This window comes from Equus caballus, chromosome 12 (genome assembly GCF_041296265.1).
Source record: "Equus caballus isolate H_3958 breed thoroughbred chromosome 12, TB-T2T, whole genome shotgun sequence".
NCBI lineage: Eukaryota > Metazoa > Chordata > Mammalia > Perissodactyla > Equidae > Equus > Equus caballus.
Genome location: NC_091695.1, coordinates 2,388,250 through 2,406,961, shown reverse-complemented (window position 1 = coordinate 2,406,961; position 18,712 = coordinate 2,388,250). Strand labels below are relative to the sequence as shown.

Below are 18,712 nucleotides of genomic sequence, written 5' to 3'. Positions count from 1 at the left end.
GATTAGTTTCAGCTGGAGGAAGTCTGAAGTAGTCAAGGCGGGAGTGTGGAAGTGAGGTAAAATCTCCTTTGGTAGAGACGGGAGCCAGGGAAGAGGAAAGGCCTGGGTGCATCAGCTCCCAGGCACGACCTAGAAATTTTTTATCTCACAAGGGATTATCTAAGTCTATATAAAATCCATGCTTTTTTGCATCCATTTGGGAAAGACTTTAAGGGAAAATATCCTAGACAAGAGATTTGTAGTATTCCTACTAAGGGTGAAAACATCTCAGGACACGGAGCCTGAAATTAAGGTAAGTTTACTCTAGGGGCCAAAAGAAGCAATTCAGCAACCTTCACTATCCAAAACTCTGCCCCATTTTCTGCCTGTTGTCCAAGCACGGGATGAAGGGTGCATGCTAGCAAGGGCTGGACAGAGGACGGTCATTAAGGAGCAGTGTTTGGTGGCATCTGTCCTAAAGGGAACAAAGGGCTCTTTACGAAAGAGTCTCCCCAGAATCAAGGCACCGTATTCTCCCCTTGGGTGTTACAATCGAAGCAAGCTCTTATCGTTCTCTTGGCAATTCTCCTTCAGATACGAGTGGTCTGGCATGGCGACTGTGCCCTTTCCTTAAGCTGCAGGTCACTTTTTAGCATTCTTAACTTGAGATGCATAGTTTAAAGGGTTCATGAACCTACTAGGATTGCAGACAAAATTTTGTCTTGTGTGTTTCTCTGAGAGAGGCCATAACTTTCATCACATTCACAAAGAGGTCAATAACCCCCGCAAAACTGAGTATAATGAAATTATAAATAAATTAAGTTCTTTCTGAGTTGCCAGGTTCTTTACTATGAGACTTGTAGAGCTGGCTTGGGGAAAAGATCAGAAGCCTTGACTGACAAAACCATTTTCTCATTATCCTAAAAGAGACCTGTTTGTGGGCGTGAAAGATATAGTTCATCTCATAGTTTAAAAGCACGAGTCCTTGGGATTCTGGCATGATGCAAGGCACAACAACAAAGAAGGAGGACACGGTAGTTGCTGTCATGCACTTTACAGCCTAGTAGGTGAGAGAGAGAGAGAGAATATTTTTTTCCAGAGGAGCTTCTTCAAATAAAGCATATTTATTTTCATAATTAATTAATAACCTGTTTTTCACACTAATGAAGAAGAAAAGGGATCTTAACTGAATCTACAGCATAGAGCTTTGCTCACCTTGTGTGTGGTTGCTCCTGGAGGGCCACACAATATAATGAATGTGAGATATCATCTCCTGAATGCTCCTTCTTCATTTTGTCTGTAAGAGGGTCTCTGTTCATAAGATTTTATCTTAACTAGTCTGTAAAAGTCTCTACTTTGTCCAAGGGGAGTAACACAGCTTTCCCCCCCAGCCACTTACTGTCCTCTGAAACATCTACTGGTCACACTCGGATTGATAACTGGAGTGGGATTCAGAGATTGCTGAAATTCTTTTTAGCGTCTGTTTTGTTGTTGCTGTTGTTCTGAGAATGAACTAAGGGTGTTAGATAGGCAGCCCCTTCTGTAGTAGGTATTTACCAAGCGAGAGGCAGCATTATTTAATGGTTTTGAAGTTACCAGACTGAACTAGGTTGAAACCCCTCCTCTGGCACTAAGGAGCTGTGGGGCCTTGGGTGAGTTACTCAACCTGACTCTCAGTTTCCTCATGGTAATACTATCTATCTACAGGGTTACTGTGAAAGTTTTATGTATTTTATGCAACATAAATGGTTAAAAATGTTGGCTCCCTTCTTCAACCTCCCTTCCTTCTTTTCCTGAATCAACAACTGCCTCCTCCTAAACTTCCTTCAATGTTCCTAGTTCTGACATCTGAAACACTGCATTCCAGACCAAGTGTGTTTCTATCCCCAAATGCCCTTAAACTTCTGGAGAGCAACAGTGCCCTTCTTTGCTTGCTTGGAGAGTTTTTTTATGAGAGCTCCCAACCTAGTGAAATATAGGTATTAAATAGAAAGAAGGGCTGAGTTCCAGGGTTCTGACACTTCTACCGGACAGGTCTCTAGAAAAGACAGGCCCTGGCAAACACTGCTAAGGACAAATATTGAGTGAAGCCTGGTTAACTGGCCTCAGTCACAGAATGATGTAGTTTGAGAGTGCTGTTGTATCTAAAAGCAGTGGCTTTAAAACTGGGGTATGCTGGGGCCGGCCTGGTGGCACAGCAGTTAAGTTCGCACATTCCACTTCTCAGGCGGCCTGGGGTTCGCCGCTTCGGATCCCGGGTACGGACACGGCACTGCTTGGCAAAAAGCCATGCTGTGGCAGGTGTCCCATGTATAAAGTAGAGGAAGATGGGCACGGATGTTAGCTCAGGGCTAGTCCTCCTCAGCAAAAAGAGGAGGACTAGCAGTAGTTAGCTCAGGCCTAATCTTCCTCAAAAAAAAAAAAAACAAAACCAAAAAACCTGGGGTACACAGACCCTTGTGGCACACAATGACTTTCCAGGGGGTGTCTGGGCATGGGTACTTCTAAGGAAATAAATGTTCAGACTATAACTCCCATACATGCTCTTTGTAAAGCTGACCTTTCCAAGAGCACGCCTGTGATCTACAGTTCTCTCTCCAGCCACTCCCACATTCACAATCACCTCACTCCCACTTCAAAAAAGCAGCACGGCCCTCTTACCCTCCTGAATCTTACCATGGGATAATTTTACAGTGCCTTGCTTCTGACGGGAGTCCCAAAAGAGCAGGGCAAGAAACGGTAAAAGAGATACTCCCTTATTTCATCCAGGCAATAAGCTCTTGGCAAGGTTGTGTGCCCTCATCATAGATCTGAGAATTCATGTTCAGAAGTGAGACGGTTGTCATGAAGTGTGCACTAATCTATTTATTTGAACTGAAAAACTGAAATCAGACTTGGATCTGACGGAAAGCAAGACTGATTTGGCTGGACAGTTTGACCATAGAAACCATCTTTGTCAATTAGATTACATAGTGCTTCTTTCCTGTAAATTTAATAAGCTAAATCTGCAGTACCAAAGTTTTGACAAAAACATATATAAAACTCATACTACATAATATGTCAGAAATCACATCTTTTTCAACTATCTAAACTTGATATATAATTTCAGGTGTTAACTTAAAAATAGGATACAATTTTTTCTAAATTATTTTAGGAGGTATAAGAACAGGAAGTTTCGTGAAAGGAACTGAGGGCTCCTAAATCCTAACTGGCAAGGTGGTGTGACATTTAACACTTCCCTGGCTGGGGGCAGGGGTTGGGGTGACACAGTGGGAGTGCTGTAATCCCTCTGTCCGTTGGGCACTGTCTAATGAGGAATCCTTTCTGTCTTGTGGTGGTGCTTGTGAAATTGAAGGAGTTATTAGAAGCATGCCACAGCCCCAGTCATATTCAGCCCCTAAACACCTGGTAATAAAGTGATTATGATCGAGGAGTTTTCACTGCCTGAGTTTTTCAGATAGTCCATGTAGATCGGCAGTACAGCTTTTCAGCTGCTGTCCCCAGAGACAGAAGCTTAAAAGAGGAAGTTAATAAAGGAAGTGATAGGCATTCTGACCTTGCAAGTTTAAGAGTTTCTTTTCCTGAGAATATAATACAACTTAATTTGATTTGGCATCACTCATATCTGCTAAGTCCTTGGCTATTAATTAATTAATTATTGCTATAAAAGAATTATTCATCTCAAGAGGATAGAGTAAGAGGTATGAACAAGGGAGGAAGGCTAGATTCAGCCGATCTTCAAAAAGACAGACTTGCTATTCTCCACAAACGAAGCCCCACAGGCACTGCACAGGGAGCTGGGGAGTCTCGATCCACCGTCTCGGGCTGTGGCTGCCCAGTTCCAGTAAGGATGTAAGTAACTTGGCTGGGGGATGGGACAAAGACTCGGATCCAGAAATACACCTCCACAAGACTGGGCAGCGTTGCAACTTTTGTCTCCCATGTTACCTGCCCCACAGCCTGGGCTAAAAGTGAGGGTGTTACTGTGTTGCAGGAATCAGAACTCATATATTTAGCTGCCACCTTGGAACTAAGTGAGATATAAAGTAAAATGTCCTCAGTTTATGCCGGGTTAACTGAGAAAAACATGAGAGGACTTCAGAGTTCTAGTCCCGGCTTTGCTGTGTGACTCTGGGGCCCAGTTTCCTCAACTGGGAACTCAGGATGCTTGGCATTGTAAGTGAAATTCAGGAAAATCCCAAACCAGACGGGAGCTAAGCTCCTTCCCCACACACACACTTGCTGAGCTAATGAATCAGCTCTCATTTCTACCGTATTTCTTCTCGCTTTCTGTGTACCTCTCTCCTTCTCGTTCCTCTCCAACTCAACGCAAAGGCTGGCCTAAATGTTCCAAGATCTGTCGCCGCTTTTTCTGCCCAGGCACAAACACGAGGCTGATGGCCAGTACCGCTTGATCAGCTCCTTGTATAGACTCAGGAGAAAGCTCGGATATGAACAAAAGCCCAGGATCCTCACTTCATCATACTTCTTATAAAGTGTGAGGTGCCTCCAGCCTTGTTGCATCATCTTCTCAAATCACAGAAAGACAAGGAGAAGGGCTCTTCTCTCCCCACATCACATTCTACGTTATCCCGTGAACCTTCTCTCCATCAGTAACAGCCACTGTTCACAGAGGGCGGACTCCATGTTCCATGCGCTGTGCTAAGCACTTTATATACACAATCTCACTAAACCCTCACAGTAACTTTTGGATAAGTGTTATCATCTCCATTTTACAGATGAGAAATTTGAGGCCAAGAGAAGCTACATGACTTGCTCAAGGTACACAGCTTGTAAATGGCAGATCTCGATTATGCAGACTTCAGAACCCAGGATGAAACTGGACTTGGGTAAGAGGTGAGACATGAACCTGTATCTTCTGACTCCTGGTTACCCAGTCAGGAAGTGACAGCCATTTAAGTTCTCTGAGGCTTATTTTTTTCACTTGAAAAATGGGATGATAATACCTGCCTCCAAGGGTTGTTGTAATGAGATGGAAGGTACATGCAAGTTCTCTCTAAGATGAAAAAAATGCCAGGTTTGGGTAGGCTTACTCTAGAAGAAGAAAATACAGACACTGGGTTCGTCTCTCAGCCTTCACAGCTGCCTCTGCCTCCACAGACCTCTGCGGCCATCTCTGAGAGAGGCTTGGGCTCCAGCGTGGCTTCAGGGCCACGCTCTGACCACAGTGCCAAGCTCGATCTCCAGGCACCTGGCAACCTGTTTCCCGATTTTGTGGGTGGTGGCCCTTCTTGCACTCCACAGGGGCTGTGTGGGTGGCGCCTGTTTCTGTGGAAGATGGAAAGGTGCCAGTAGGCCTTGTTCAGGGAGTGCCCTTCTATGTGGAGATACTTGAGCGGAAGTCATAGGCAGGCCTAGGCCTCATCTGCTCCCAGAATTCCCTTCTTTAGGACAGGGTCTTCTGTTGCTGCTGTTACTAGATTTATAATGGAATCATTTCCATCTTTCTTTATTTTAAAATTCAAAGTAACTTTTTCTTTTTTGTTGATCTGTATTTTCTATAACAAACAAGTACTGTTTCTATCAAAAGAAAAAAAGACCCATAGTGTTATCCACCAGTGATAATCACTGTTAACACACTGAAATATATTTACCTATCCTCCTTCCATGCACATATAAAAATATACACTTCACAGGCTCTTTCATAATCTGCTTTTTCCACTCGACTAGCAATCATGAATACCTTTTCTTGCCAAGAAATATATTTCTGTAAGATGATAATTCATAATTAAATTGTATGGACTTATCATACCTAATACTGGATACAAATTATTTCTCCTTTTTCACTATTACCCACACCTCTGTGACACACGTCCACGTGGAAGAATCTTTAGGTCCATCCTTATTTCCAAAGAAAATTCTCAGAGGGGAAATTCCTGGGTCAAAGGGCATGTTTTTCTTTTTTAAAATAAACTTTGGGGGCTGGCCTGGTGGTGCAGCGGTTAAGTTGGCACGTTCCGCTTCTCGGCGGCCCGGGGTTTGCTGGTTCGGATTCCAGGTGCAGACATGGCACTGCTGGGCACGCCATGCTGTGGTAGGCATCCCACGTATAAAGTAGAGGAAGATGGGCAGGGATGTTAGCTCAGGGCCAGACTTCCTCAGCAAAAAGAGGAGGACTGGCAGTAGTTAGCTCAGGGCTAATCTTCCTTAAAAAAAATAAATAAAAAACAAAATAAAATAAACTTTGATTTTTAGAACAGCTTTAGATTTATAGAAAAGTTACAAAGACAGTACAGAGGGTTCCAATATCTAGTTTCCTCTATTATTAACACCTTACATTAGTATCGTGCATTTGTTACAGTGAGCCAATATTGGTACACTAGTCCATTCTTGATTCAGGTTTCCTTAGTCTTTCTCTAATATCCTTCTTCTGTTCCAGATTTCACTCAAGATACCACATTTCATCTAGTCATCAGGTCTCCTTAGTCCCCTCCTGGCTGTGACAGTTTCTCAGCCTTTCTCGTGTTCGATGACCTTGACAGTTTTGGGGAGTACTGGTGAGGTATTTTGTAGGATGTCCCTCAAATGGGATTTGTCGGATGTTTTTCTCAGGATAGGCCATGGTTATGGGCCTTCAGAAGGAAACCTGCAGAGGTAAAGACTCATCCTCATCGCACCCTACCAAGGGCACGTGACCTCGCACTGCTGATGTTGCTCTTACACATCCGGCCGTGGCCGTGGTGAAGGTCTCCCACTGTGAAGTTACTCGTGCCCTTCGCACGCTGCACTCTTTGGAAGGAAGCCACTATGAACTCACACTGAAGGAGTGAGGACTTATGCTTCCCCTCGTTGAGGGTAGAGTATGTGCATAAATTATCTGAAATTCTTCTGAACACGAGATTTGTCTCTTCTCCTTTATTTATTTATTTATTCAATCATTTATTTATAGCAGTATACTCATGGATATTTATTTTTATACTTTGGGTTATAATCCAATACTACTTTATTAATTTTGTTGTTCAAATTCTTGGCTTTGGCCTTCGGGAGCTCTTTTAGTTAGCTTCTGTGGCCCCCTGACATACCCCCATCAATGTGGGGTTTGTTGGGGTTTTTTTTCAGCACTTCCTTACTTTCTGGCACTACAAAATGCTCCAGGCTCATCCTGTCTATTTCCTGCCACAGTCCTAGAATCAGATATTCTCCAACAAGCAAAGAATATGTATTTATAAAGGCATTTGACATATTATTGTTAACCCGCCCTCCAGAAATCCTCTTATGCTGATTTACAATCACTACTCACATAGGTATGAGAATGCCCATTTTCCCCACACCTTTACCAATGAAGGGCAGTTTCAAAGTGTCTATGGGGATGAGACACTTTGTGTGTGTGTGCGCTTCTCCTCTCTGAAATAACGTCCACGTTTTATTTGGTTTCCTGCTGAACTCCAAGAGGAAAACGGCACGGGGTGGCAAGCGCTCCCTTGCCTCTGCCTTTCTGCCGGCTTTCTGGCCTCCCAGCCCTCCTCCAGCACCGCGGGTTCCTCCTAACCGGCAACCTCCTGGTGAGGAATGAAAGGAACCCTGCCAAACCCTCCATTAGGGCCAAGGCAACTCCAGGGGCTCAAGGGTGAGAGGCAGAAACAGCCCAAGGGTTACCTTCCCTGCTTCCTGCACCTTCGGAAAACCCACTCGACCCAGCTTCCAGTTTCCTCATCTTTTCTTGGTGAGTGAACAACAGAAACCAAATCTCTCTCAGGCAGTTTCCTTCCACAGAAATTATAAACATAGGATTTAATAAAATGCCGGACTTCAAATTTCCTGTTGCCTCAGCTGCTGTATCTAACAAGTTACCCAAGGGAGAGGGAGAAAGGATCAATAAATAAATACATACTTGACACTATTCTCTAACCTCTGTATGAATAGTACGCTTTTTTTTAAGTGTCCCAGATTGGTTCTCAGTAGTTTTGAGTCCCATGATGACCCTGAACTGGGGTCCAGAAGTTTCAGAAAGCTGGAAATTGGAAGCAGACCAACTCCCAAGACCTCGTGCTAGCCCTCACGTCGCAGAGAGTGATGAACGTGGGTCTAAGTAGAGACACCTAGGTTTGAGTCACAGCTTTGCCATTCACTAGCTGTGGGATTCTGAGTTCAGTGTTTTTACTTAGAAATGGAGGACAATTTAGTACGTACCTGGAAGAGCTGCTGGGAGGATTAAATGAGGATTAATGTACACAGAGTGTTTGGTATATACGTAAAAGCATGGTATGGTACCTGACACATAAAAAGTGCTTAATATATTTTATAGTTACAGATGAAGAAATCAAGGCTGAGAGAGGCAAAAAGTCATACGGTGAGTTGACAGCAGTGAGATGAACTGAAAGTCAGAGTCTCTGGTTTCTGAATGCACCACCATACCTGCTAGCTCCATTTTTCTCTAAGAATGCCATTTATTAACAAAAGAGCTAACACCGTGGTCACACATGGGCTGTAAGCATCACACTGTCATGTGAAAGGATTCAAGATTCCTTCTCAAGCCCGTTCTCTTGGTGTTTGGTAAGAGAGGCCTTTGTTAACAATGACAGTAAACAGCTATAATTTATTGAGTGCTTTACACGCGCCAATCATCATGCTCAAAATCTTACAAGCACCACCTCCCTATCCTGCTGAGTCCACCAGCAAGCTGTGTTGACTCATGACTCGTGCTGCGCAACCTCCATGTGCCCGTTCGTCCTCTCCCCCACTGCACCGCCATCTCTTGCTTGAACTACTGCCGTTGCCTTTTGACTGGTCTTCCCACTTCCGCCCTTGCTTCACTAGTTAGTTTTCAACTGCATTCAGAGTAATATTTTTAAAAATGTGCAACAGATGTCACTGCCTTACTTAAAAATCCTTTGATGGCTTCCTATAGCCTAAGTAATAAAGCCCATGGCCCACAAATCCCCACGTGGTTTGGCCCCTGCTACCTCTCTAACCTACTTCGTGCCACCTGCCAGCCATATTAGCTTTCCTGCCTTCAGGCATTTGCTGTTCTGTCTCAAAAGCTCTCCTGGCTTGGAATGATGGCTCCTTAACATTTGGGTCAGCTCCAACGGCACCTTCTCAGAGGCTTTCCTTGACCGAGCAATCCAGAGCAGCCTCGCCATCCCCGCACTCTTCCACTGGACAACTGTACTGTCTGCCCAGCGCTGATCACTGTTGAAAGTTACTTAGAGATGCTAAGAGTCCTGAACTACTTTGTTCCCTGCTAAATCACTAGTACCTGATCCTTGTACCTGGGCACCAATGAAACCTCAATAAATATTTTTGAATGAACAAATGATCAAAACAACCCCATAAAGTATTACTGTTCCAGAAACCTTCCAAGCCTTCCCAGGCAAAATGTGGCAGCTTGCTGGTCTTCCAGGAATCTCATGGATAGCCTGCTTCTACAGGTGAGCCCAGGCTCCGTTTCTTTTCTAACTGTCACTGTAATCACCAGGCACATATAACCACTGGGGGCTTTAATCCACAGGTGTGGATTAAAATGCTGTATCATAAACAGTGATACTCTTACAAACAACTCAGACTGATTGCTAAGGGATGGGCGTGTCCAATGGACAAGGAACACTGTGTCACTGAGGGCAAGCAGAAGGAAGCTCAAGTCCAACCCTCCCCAGGCAAGGAAACCAGAAGAATCAATTCACTTCCCTGAGGAAATGTTCTCATCTGGCTTCCTTATAGAACAGCTGCGCGTTTGGCAACTTCCAGGCCTCTATAGTCGAGCTCTGAGCTGGGCGAGGCGGGCTTGGATTCCAAGACTCTGGAAACCCATCTCTCAGGCTAATGTCTATGGAGGGAGAGAGTCCTCCAGGCCGAGATGGAAGTAAAGGCGTACTTATTCACTGCTCCTCTCCTCCCTCAGATGACACAGCAGCTGAGCACGGATCCTGAACGGGCAGAGCTGGGGCGGTTATTGTGGTAGTAAAGACAGACAGTGGAAAAAGCAAACAACTAAGGATCAGAGACATGGCTTCAGCACCCTGCTCCAGCACACATTAGCAGTACGACCTTGGGTGAGATGCCTCTAAAGTTTCTACCTCTGTAAAATGAGGATGATGATGCGTGTAAGTACTCACTAAATCGATACTACTACTATTATTATACTATTATTATTTGCTAGCCACCACTTCACCAACGTTTTCACATTCAGTTTTCATAATAATAACCCTGTGCAATAGCATTAACACTCCATGTTACTGATGAAAAAGGAGGAGCTGAGAAAGGAAGTGCTATCCCAAAGTCCCACAGCTAGGCAGAGCCTGGCCCTTGTTTTAGCCCTGAGCAGAAAACTTAACGACAAGTGAAGGCGGCATCTGAGGGGCTCTGCAGGCAGCCCGTCTGCATTTACCTGTCCAAGTTACTGGTAACGCCTCATCACAGTGGCACAGGTAGTAACCTCCGCTGATTGCTAAAGATTTTTGCAAGGCCTCTGCAGACTCAAACTCCAATTTGGACAGTAATTACTAGAAAACTTCCTCCCTGCTACAGGGGATCCCAACAGTCTCTTAAGAAAAAAAAAAAAAGGTACAGCTAGATGTTTTCAGTTTTTACAACTACAGTCAGTCTGTGACTTCCCTGTCGTAACCTGGCTGCAAGTTAGCCATGCGCCTCAGATTCTCACTTGCTTCTTGTGGGTTCTGGCAAACAGTCACGGAAAAGGGCCTGCCACCAAGACACTACCACCCAGACTTAGGACAGCACCTGTCCTGGTCAGATATTAGTTTCCATTTTAATCCCATCTGTCCTGAGGTGAGAGGCCCCCAGGTCTTACGCCCTTCTAATCAGACTCTACAGAAACTATCTTTCAAGGCTTCAGCGGACTTTCTTTTTTTTTTAAAAGTGTGGCACCTGAGCCAACAACTGTTGCCAATCTTCCTTCATTTTTTTCCCCTGCTTTTTCTCCCCAAATACCCCCAGCACCTACTTGTATATTTTAGTTGCAGGTCCTTCTAGTTGTGGCATGTGGGACGCCGCCTCAGCATGGCCTGACGAGCGGTGCCATGTCCGCGCCCAGAATCCGAATGAACCAGCGAAACCCTGGGCTGCTGAAGCAGAGCATGCGGAGTGACCCTCTCAGCCACGGGGCCGGCCCCTTCAGCTGACTTTCACTCCTGCCCACTAGAGAGCAAAATCGGAGGTAAGCTGAGGCGATGCCCCCTTGTCGGCCTTCAGGGAACCAGTGAGGAAGCTGCTCTGCGAGACCCCTGCTGTCCCCTGGCAGCCTCCGGGTTCACCATTTTATCCCCAGTGTTGAGCAACATGCCTGGCTCTTAGGATGCATTAGGCAGTTGGCACAGAGTATCTCTCACAACCTGCCTTGGCCTAGAAGGGATTTAGCCGGTGAAGTGAAAGGAGGGAAGGCTCACCTTCAAGGCGGAAACTATGTCCCGCAGGAAAGCAGACCTTTCTCCTAGGAGTAGTAAGATCTGTCTGCTTGGAGAACGCCTAAAGGAGGCAGTACGCTGCTAGGATCGTCCACTTTGCCACTTTCCCATCCAAGCCCTTCTGAACTGTGTGACTTCGGCAAAGCTATTTAACGTCTCTAAGCCTCAGTCTTCTTATCTGTGAAGTGGGGAGTGATTCATTCGTTCACACTTTCAGGGAACAAATATTTACTGAGCACCCATAATACATTTTAAGAGGTGCTGGCACTACAGAAATGAACATGACTGACAAGGTCCCTGTTCTCACGGAGCTTAATTTCTAGTGAAGGAGACAACTGACAATCATGTAAACAAATAAATAATTTCAGATAGTGGAAAGTACTACGAAGAAAACAAAGCAGGATGCTGGGAGAGAGAATAATGGGTGCATGTGTGTTGGGGGGCAACTTCGGAGGGGGAAATTATCAGGATCCACCTCTTAGAGTTGATACAAGTATTAAATGAGATAATGGATGTGATGTGTTTAGCATACTTACTAACAACTCAAGAGCACTCAACCGAGTCAACTGTTTTTATATTACTCCCATCCCGAAGGCAGTCACCTCTCTTTCACCTCACAGTGCCTGAGCCCTGCTATGTGCCAGCGAGGGGACTACAGAGGGGAATCAGATAGGCACTCACAGTCTGGCAGAGAATGCAGCCTATGTGCTGTGAGAGAAGGAAGATGTGGTAAATTCCACCTAGAGTCAGAAAAGACTATCAATCAGTGCTGACAGACGGATTGGTGTCTTCCAGGAAGACTAGGGGGCCAGAAGGAGGCCATGCCAGGTGGAGGGAACAGCTTGAACAAACTCTTGAAGACGTGCACCAGCTCAGCATGTTCAGGGAGCTGTGAAAAGTCAGAATGGATGGAGATGAAGTGTGAGCGAGTACTGAAAAAGAGAGTACCCCATCAGCAGTTCCTAGTGCGCATCTTCACGGGTCATGCTTGAAGTGTCTCCCAAGAAGATGCAGGGGGTGTGGATGGGAAGGAACAGAACAGAAGGGTGACAGAGCTCCATATGGCGTCTACCACACTGCGAGCACTCCAAAATGTGAACAGGGCTATGTTTAAAATATTCAGCCTGGCTTCTGTGTGACATCCCCCAAGGCAGCACAAACAGATGTTTGAGGGAAAAAAGAAAAAACAAACACCCAGTGGTAACTCAATATAAAGCCTGCGTGGGGGGAAGCAGGCATCAGGCTGCTCAAATGTGATGGTCTCATCAGCACGAGTCTGAAACTCAGCTTGGAAGAGTACATCAGGTGCCAATGTATGATGCTGGGGGTCTGCAGTGAATGGACACTTGTTTCCAAGCAGAGCCAGGGACTCCCTGTTTGCCAGAGCCGGACTCACTTGTCTAAGAGTCTAAGGCCGTGAGAGGGCTCTGAAATGGGGAAACAGAAAACTACAAGGAGGTTTCTTGTGCCAAGTTAATAGCTCAGGCATCTCTGCCAGCATATCTTCTTTGAGACGAGAGTAACTGTGGAGCAGTTTGTGAAAGGGAACGTTCAGACAGAGGCCTGCTTCTCTGCCTGTTCATTACTCTGCCCTATCCCTGCCCTTGCAGTAAACGCTCTTGTTGTGAGTCTCCCCAGGAGATGGAGAAGCAGATAAGAAAGCTATCCCCACTCCCGATATTCCAAAAGCTCATGATTCAGCCATCAGGTCTGGACTGTGGGAATCTTCCCCTTTTGGGAGGAAGGCTGCTTGATGCAGACAGTCAAGGACATGAACCTCACATCCAGTCTCTATTCAGTCAATCTTACCAGAAGCTCTCCCTGCATTCCAGGTCAGTGCTGGCAGATGAGAGAGAGCACTAGTCTGGCCAGAAGAGAGGAAGATGACCCGAAACACATGAATACATCAAACAGGAGAGCCGAAGCAAAGACAGAAAAGGAAGTGAACACTGCAGGTCTCCATCCTTTGCATGTCATCACCCAATCTCAAAACTGAACAAAGCCCACTGCTCTGAATCTAAGGGCTGTCCTAGGCACTGGAAGAAGTAGCAGATACCCAACATGACATCGTGTAAAACGCAGCCACAGCCTTTGTCACATTCAGAAGATCTCCCCATAGGCCATTAAACCTACAGACCCCACCACAGTCGTCCCTTTATTCTACAGTACTGCACTTCTGCCTGAGCCCTAGAGTTGAAAATCATAGATATTACAAGACAAGACTAGGCCATGGGACCATCATAAATCACTTGAGCACAGAGGAGTCTCTGGGTGAGCCAGCAGTCATCTTAGAAGCTCAGGGGATGAGGTGGATGGTTAAGTTTTGCTCAGTGAAGAGCAATGATAATTTTTAAAGGGCCAGGACTAGGGTGTAAGTACAGGGTGCTGGAGGAAGGAGATAAAAGATCATTAAAGACACATTCTTCCTTCCTCCTAGTTTTTGCTGAAGCCAGGTCTGTTTGTGATACTCAAATGACATAATCCTGCCATTCAGACCTGTTCCATCCATCCGCAGAAGAGGCCGTTTACGGCTTAGTGTCAACATAAATCAGATGTCATAAGGTTTGTTTACGACACCTGGAAAGTGACAGCTCTCCAGGGGCCTATTGCAGGGCCCACCAGAGCAGACAGAGCGTTCCTCTGAGGGTGGAGTAAGGCCCAGTCACCCTCTAAGGCTGCATGGTTGAGGAGCATCTGCCAGCAATCCAGATGGCTCCCTGCTGCGAGACTGAAAGGAGCAGGAGGAGCACAGAGAAACCAAGGTTTGCATCCAGTCCTTGCGTTTATTAACCGGGTCCCCCTGGGCAAACCTTCACTGGGCCTCGGTTTCCTCATCTGAAAAGGAGGGTCAATGATTCACAGGTTCTTTGTGAATGTAAAAGCATATGGCACATGGTAAATGCTCATTAAGCAACCGCTTTTCTCATGACATGGTGAGTGAGACAGTGTCTGCAGGTACCAGACTTGGCTCCCCTCTTCCCTCCTGGATTAGATGGTCTCTCAGGCTCTCACATTCTGAGTCCCAGTCAAAATGAAATCTTCTGTAGGACAGTAAGTAAGTCAGATTGCTCTCCTACACCAGCATGAGAAGTTAACAAAGAGTGTACAGACCTTTTTGCTTTCCCCACCCACTCACCCACTCACCATTTAAAACCTTCTGCTGCAGTCTTCACTGAGCCCAGTACAGAAGGGTGGGAGGGAGGGAATGACAACAAAATAAATATTTCAGCTAATCTTTGAAAAGATGGGGAAAAGATGAGAAAATTCTTTTAGGGGTTGTTTTTAAATTTAAAGACATTTGCTGTGAGACAATAAAGCCACTCCTCTCTAAAAACTACTTTTAGAGCCCTTGGCTGAAGTATATGCAAGAAAGAAAAAAAGAAGTTAAAAAGAAGATGATAATTCTGTACACGGAAGTTTAAGAAAAGCCTATGGAACAACTTCTTTTATGCTCAGCTGGAAAGAGAAAGCTCTTTTCCTTCCCAAACTGCTTTTCTAATCTCTGCTAAGTCTGATTTTTTTCCCCTCAGCTTCATTGAGATCTAATTGACTGACATATAACATTGGGTAAGTTTAAGGTGTACAATGTGATGATTTGATACACATATATATTGCGAAATGTTTACCACAACAAGGTTAACATGTCCTTTACCTCATGTAATTGCCCTCTTGTTGTTGCTGTTAGCATCTAAGCCTGATTTCTGACAGGGCTCGGAGCCCTGGGGGGACGAAGGACTCTGGGAGTGGCTATCATATGCCTCTTCTTGCCCACTGAAGAGGAGGGGAAGACCAGGCTGTGGAAATGGGGTTAGATTAAGTGAAGGGACCTAGCAACCAAGGGGGGAACCACCCGTCTAGTGAAAGACAAGACAATCACCCACTTAGCTCTTACTCACTTTAATTGGAATGAATGGTCACAACGTGGCTGTAAAGGGCACTCTGGCTAGGGGTCAAAGACAGACTCTCAAATTAGGCCTAGCACAGGAATTTAAAAATTGTCTGAAGGAGGAGAAAAGAATGACTCCATGAATCTGACATAACTCCACACTAGAGGCTTTATTTTTTCTCCTTCATTCCAACTCCCCCTCCCCTCCCCTCTGGTAAAGAACAGTAATGGCACTGAAATCCACAGATAATCCTTAAATCTCTGTGGTAGCTCCAGTTCTAAACTCCTCCTTCATACTGACGGTTTGAACAGCTGTTAACAAGTCATAACAAGGACCTCTCTTGCACCAGCCTGGAATATCGATAGCCTTTCTCTTTCCCTACCCAAATCATAAATGAAGGCTGTCCTGACCACTCCAGCCCACAGAGCCTATTCATCGTTTCATTCTCAGACTCACAGTGCCTGTGTCCTGCCTGTAGGGACAGGGGAACTTTAGTGGTTATACTGTTCCTGGGACAGTGGCACGAATGCAGGATCCTGAGAGCTGGTGAGACTAGGTGAGCTAGAAGCAGCCTAACCAAGAGAATATGCGTGAATGGTTGCCATGGAGGCAAGGGGAGAGTCAGAGCCAGCAAGAGGGGAAGAGAGGCAGCCCTGAGCAGTGAGTCATGTCCACAAAGAGGATAATTCATTACAAAGGCCACACTTCAGAGAGTCAAGGAAGGCCAGGAAGTGGAGTGCAAGTGGAGCAGGACTGAAGAGCTCAGGTTGGAGGCTGTGAGCAGTGGTGGGCACTGGAAACCTCTGTATGAAGTCCTGGCCGGGCAGTTTGGGGCAAAGCCCATGAGGCTGAAGAGAGTCACCCAAGATTGGGCACCAAGCACTTAATGTGAAATCCTTGGCACTGGTCACCCGCTACCACAGGCGTCTCTGGTGGTGCTATTAATCTGCTATGATACTTGGCATTTCCTCCTCTAGACAGCGAACTGCTGCTCAAGGGCATGGATTATGACTTACTCCTTACAACCCTGATTAGCAGCTGTGTGTCTAAGATTTGCAAAATGAAGATATAAGGGATTTGCATTTTCCCTCCATTTCCTGTACCTTATTCACCCCCCACTTAGTGAAGACAGTCACAGTTAGGTGGTTAAAAAAAGCAGGAGGCAGTCTAGGCCCCCAGGTGGCAGGCCGTGGAATAATGGTTCTTGGCTCTAGTGCATGCAGGAAGCTCCTAAGGGCATTGCATTCCACCTCACGGAGATAACACAGGACCTTGCTGAAATGCACTTCTACCTGCCCTGTGTTCATTACCTTTGTTTTCGTTGGTGCTGTTTAAAAATGTGGGAGTTTACCCATACCCAAATCCTTTACCCATTATATTTCCAGACACACTGGACAGAGGTGGCAAAAGGTGTCAGAAATCTTGGGAGCCTCTCCTCCAGCTGCCTGCCAGCTGCTCATGGACCCATCATCTTGCTTTGCTGGAGCACAGCCTGGCTCTCTCCTCCAGTCCCCACTGCCTTCCCAGAGGTCAGCCACAAGTTCACATCAAGCAACAAGCGCCATGACAAATGGAATGCCTGCTCGGATATCTTTCTAGTGTGGAGCAGCCATTAAAAGCACTTAAGGAAATCAGAAAAGGGAGGTGAGAGAATACTTGGGGAGAGCTCTAGGATAGGGAGGGCAGAAGGGAAAGCATCAGCCCCCCTCCTACCTTGGAGGAAAAGCAGGCCATAAACAGCAAAATTGGTTCTAAAAACTGGAGCTGCCTTCAGGAAACTCCAGACCGCTGTATTTTCAACCACTCTCCTGCTGGGGCCAAAACACTTCCGGGGGCCTGGGAAAACTTTTGCTAATACAAACGGAATAAAATGGCATTTCTAAACAACTATATATATTTTTAAGTTATTCAATGAGCATGCATTACAATAGGTACTTATCTATAACTCTCATCCAATTCGGACAGCATCTCTGTGAAGCAGACATTTGATACCCACTTTACAGACTGGAAACTGAGGTTCAGAGAGGTCAGTGACTTGACCACATTTGGAGCCCACCTTTGCCCGACTGCAAAGCCAGTGTTCTTTCGACCAAAAAGAACGTTGGGCTGGGCTGTGAATCCTCGCAGGTCTGCATCATTCTCCCCCACCTGTTGGATCTGTTACTCCTGCATTAATTAGGTATTAGTATGGGTGGTCTGTAAAGTGAAGGGGCCTTGCCTGTCCACCTGATTAAAGGAAGAATGAACCTATCTATCTTAAGTGGGCTAATGGAGTCTCTCTGCTGGGATCTTTCTTTAATCTTCTAGCTGTCATAACCATCTAAAAGAGAAGGACTAGGTTCTGAGATAAGTAGGTAACATACCCTTGGGAGTCACTTTCCTCTCTGAGTTTTAGTATCCTCATCTGTAAAATGGGTCCAAGAAAACCTACATACTAGAGTAGTTGTGAACACTAAATAAGATATCTTATTAAAGTCCTTAATATTATATCTGGCACAAGGTAAATATAATGATAGCTTTTATTGTAATTTCTGTTTTATTTCAGATAAGCAGTTTTGGAAAATACACAGGTTTAGCATCAACTTGTTCTCATTCAGTAGGTGCTATTTATTGTTGAAAAATTCTTTTTAAATTTTGAGTTTGTTTCATGGCCAAGAACAACTACAACAGAAGAGAGGCAGTGCAAGCACAGACAACTTAAGTTCAGGAGGCAGAGCGCCACATTCCCTCAGGAGCTGGTCCTTTCCTTTGCTGCTCAATCAGCTTAGAGCAGACTGGAAGCAAGGCTATTTAGAGATTAGAAACATAGTCTCTCTCTGTGTGTGTGTATATATACACACACATATATATATATATATGGCAGGAACCTTGAGCATTTTAGGAGGCGAAAGACATGTGTAGGATGGATTAATGCAAATGGCTTTGCTTCTAGTTATACAGTCCCCTGAAGGCACGTTTGCAAGAGGAACTCTCTTGAGATGAGCGGATCCTTGGGAGGCTAATTTGGGCTGGTTCCCGGGCTTGCCTGCCAGCTTAACTGAGCAGGGAGCAGTGAACTGAAGGAGAATCAGGCTGATACTGTGTCCTCACCCCTGCTCCTCACTCTGACCCCCACAGGGGCATGGAGACCCAGAGGTTCTTCTTGGGTCTTAGGTTTTAGTCTCCTGTACTTCGGACACAGCCACTCTGGTGGTGAACTGCATCACCTTCTGCCCTCTGTCCACAGAAACCCGCAGCCATTGCCGCAGGAGACAGCTTCTATCTGCACCTTCATGTCTGCGCTCCTTTCAGAAAGGCTTTCTAGGTTGGAGCAAGACTAACCTTGCTCCCCGGCAAATGGAAAACATGCTTCAATTCACTGGCCCTGAGGAAACAGTGCACAGTGGGGCAGACTGTGCAGACATGGCGAGCTCGGAGAGCGTTTGCCTCTTGGCCTTGTCTTTTAGAGGATACGGCAGGCAT

General features: G+C 45.6%; 1 protein-coding gene and 1 long non-coding RNA gene across 3 annotated transcripts in view; one reads left to right on the top strand and one right to left on the bottom strand.

Moving 5' to 3' along the window:
* TRIM44 (tripartite motif containing 44) overlaps window positions 1–18,712 on the bottom strand; it is a 106,482-nt gene that overhangs the window by 5,424 nt on the left and 82,346 nt on the right. The window lies entirely within an intron of this gene.
* Window positions 3,551–6,837, top strand: LOC138916380 (uncharacterized). Its single transcript, XR_011423615.1, has 3 exons — window positions 3,551–3,831; window positions 4,719–4,836; window positions 6,553–6,837. It is a non-coding gene; the product is annotated as an uncharacterized lncRNA (long non-coding RNA).